This window comes from Chinchilla lanigera, unplaced genomic scaffold (genome assembly GCF_000276665.1).
Source record: "Chinchilla lanigera isolate Chin_1 unplaced genomic scaffold, ChiLan1.0 scaffold00072, whole genome shotgun sequence".
Lineage (NCBI taxonomy): Eukaryota > Metazoa > Chordata > Mammalia > Rodentia > Chinchillidae > Chinchilla > Chinchilla lanigera.
The window spans coordinates 7,444,828-7,448,334 of NW_004955473.1; positions in this window are offsets into that span (position 1 = coordinate 7,444,828).

Sequence of the window (3,507 nt, forward strand, 5' to 3'; positions counted from 1 at the left end):
AAAAAAAAAAAAAAAACAAAAAAAGAAGCTATAAGTCAACCAGGATAGCTGAATAGTAACAGTTCTGTTTGTTTGTTTGTTTGCTTTTGGTTTATTCTCCGGTACCGGGAACCGAACTCACGACCTTGCACTTGCCAGGCAGGCGCTTTTGCCGCTGAGCTAAATCCCCAGCCCCAGTAACAGTTTTTTCAACAGTTTAGAGAACCTTCTCCAAAACTGGTAGTACTAGACCTCAAGTGTAAAAGAAGCAGAAAATGAACAGAGGCAAAATAATATTTTTGACCGATAATTGAATTGCTGAAGAAGTTATGGAGAAGTCCAAATATTTCTACAATCAAATAAAAATAGAAACACAGAATATCAGAATATATGAGATACAGTGAAGGTAGTTCTAAGAGGGAAGCTTATAGGTATGAGTAATTGCGTGAAGAACCAAAAGTATTTCAAAGGAATAACTTACTTAGGCAAAGAAGAAGCAAGCAAATCCAAGATTAGTAGGTGAAAATAAATAATAAAACTCACAGCTGAAAATATCAAGACAATTTAAAAGAATAGTGATGGTAAACCAGAGATCACTGTTTAAAAGGCATAGTGGTATGCATCTAAATGTCCCCCTAAAGCCTCATGCATTAATAGGGATGCCTTTTGGGAGGCGATTGGATCATGGTGGCATGAAACTTATCAGTGAATTAGTGCACAGAGGAGTTTACAGCTAAATGTGATATGGAAAGTGAAGTATGATTTGACAAGGTGGGTCACTGGGGATGCTCCCTAGAAAGGTCTGTCTCCTTCCATCCTCCCTTCGTCTCTTTCTGCTCCTGCAGCTATGTCCTGCTGCCACGCCTCCCTGCTTTGAAGCCTGGAGCTTATGGACTGAAACCTCTACAAACAGTGAGGCAAAATGAACCTTTGCTCTTCAGAGTATCAGGTACCAGTTATTGTGTCCCAGTGACAAGGAAGAAACTAAGGCAATAAGATTAATGATATTAATAAATCTTTAACTAAACATAAAAAGCAAGAGAAGGTCCAAATCAATGAAATTAGAGATGAAGAGGGGAAATCTTGACAGATCATACTGATATCAAAAGAAACATACAGGAATATTTTGAAAATATATATATATATCTATAAACAGGAAATAGAAAATAAATGCATAAATTTCTGCTCATCTGTGACCTATCAACATTCAACCAAGAGGGTATAAAAAATAAATGGAACAATAATAATCAATGAGATTGAAGGAATAATAAAAGTCCTCCAAGAGAAGGAAGCCCAGGAACAGCAAGATTCATTGCTAAATTTTGCTATGCCCTTAAAAGAAAATTAACACAAATGTTGCTCAAGCTGTTCCATTAAAGAGAGGGGAGAAACATACATTAAACTTATTCTATAAGACCAGTATCATGTTGGTACAGGTAAGAATACTACAGAAAATTAAAACTAATAACGATATTCTGATGCAAATAGATGCAAAAACCTTGAACAAAATATTTGCAAATAGGGCCGGGGTATAGCTCAGTGGCACAAGAACCTTCCTGGCAAGTGAAAGGTCCTGAGCTTGACTCCTGGTACAAAAAAACGCAAAACACTTGCAAATAAAATTCAGTAATGTATTTAAAAGTGTTTGAATATGGGCGACGTATACCTGTATTGCCAGGACTTGGGAGCCCAATACAGAAAAGATTTAAATTTTGAGGCTACATAGCTTTGGGCTACATATCTAGTTCCACACCAGCCTTGACTATGTGGCAAGATTCTTTCCCAGCCCCCAAAATTGATACACTCTCATCAATTAGATTTATTCTACAAATGCAAAGATGGTTCACAATAAATAAATCAATAAATGTAATACAGCACAAAAATTGAATTACACATAAAATATGAATCAACATCTCAAAAGACACAGAAAAACTAATATTAAAAAATTAGGGATTCCTGCATTATAAAAGAGGTATATGACAAAACATAATCAGCAATATAAAACTGAAATTATTATCATTAAACCCAGGAACAAGGTAAGAAGGTACATTTCACCACTCCTACTCAGTATTGAAATTTTCACTTCAGCAATTAGGCAAGAGAAACAATTAAGGTGCTATAATAAGATAGCACAGAATCAATTAACTTTATTTAAGGATGATATGATTCTATGTATAGAAATCCCTAGAAATGCCACCACAACACTTTTAGATCTGATAAATAAATTCAACTAATTTACAAGATACAAAATCAATATAAAAATTATAAATTCTGTTCACCAGTAATGAACCTACTGAGGGTGACATAAAATTATTCTATTTACATTAGCTTTTAAAATATCCACAAATAAACCTAAAAAGGGTTTGAAAGTTTTCTACATTTAAAATTGCAAAATAATTAGAGAAACCAATCAGAATAGACACTAACAGAAGACAGACTTCCATGTCTGTGAATTTGCAGATTTAATATTGCAAAAAGAGCCATATCACGCAAAGTATTCTGCAGATTCAATGTAATTCCAATGAAAATAACAATAATATTCTTTGCAAAACTAGAAAAATTTCTAAAACTCAATCAAAAACACAAATATCCATGAAAATCTTGAAAAAAAGGAAGAAAAGACGGATGAATGCATCACATCAAATCTCAGAACATAGCACTAATCTATAGCAATTCAAAAAATATGGTGTTGGCAGAAAACTCACAAAAGAACAATGGATGAGCATAAAAATCCTAGAAATAAACTCTGGAATCCAAATCTAGCTAATTTTCAACAAAGACACACAAACCATGCATTGAAAAAAAGGACAGACTCTTCAATAAATGGTGCTGAAACAATTGCACATCATACATCCAAAAGATTGAAAGTTGACCCCTCTCCTTCACATTATATACAAGTCATTTCCAAATTCAAGACCTGATACTCTGGTAATACAGGAAGGAAACACAAGGGGAGCACTTGAAGATATTGATAAAGGAAATGATCTGGCTAGGACCCCCAAAAGCATAAGAAACTATAGAAAAAGTTGAGAAATATGAATATATTACACTGAAAAGTCTTTTTATGGCAATAGAAACAGTAAAAGAGTAAAAGACAACATACACAATAGAGAAAATTACTTTTTAACTCTTCATCTCACAGAATGTTAACATCCACAGTCAGGCACTCAAAAAATTAAATAATCCAATTTAAAATGGGCAAATTTTCAATACAGATACTTCTCCAAAGAAGGAATGTAAATAGACAATAATTTTTTAAAAAATTCAATGTTATTAACCAGTAAGGAAATGTCAGAGAAAACCACAAGGAAATGTCATCTCACTCTAGTTAGAATGGTTATTAACACAGTTAAAACAAAAAGGAATCAATGCTGGTCAATATGTAGAGCAAAAAAGGGGCTGGGGACTTAGCTCAGTGGCAACGCGCCTGCCTGGCAAGCGCAAGGTCGTGAGTTTGGATCCCGGAACCGGAGAAAAACCAAAAAAAAAAAAAAAAAGGAAAAAAAAAAAGATGTAGAGCAAAAGGAA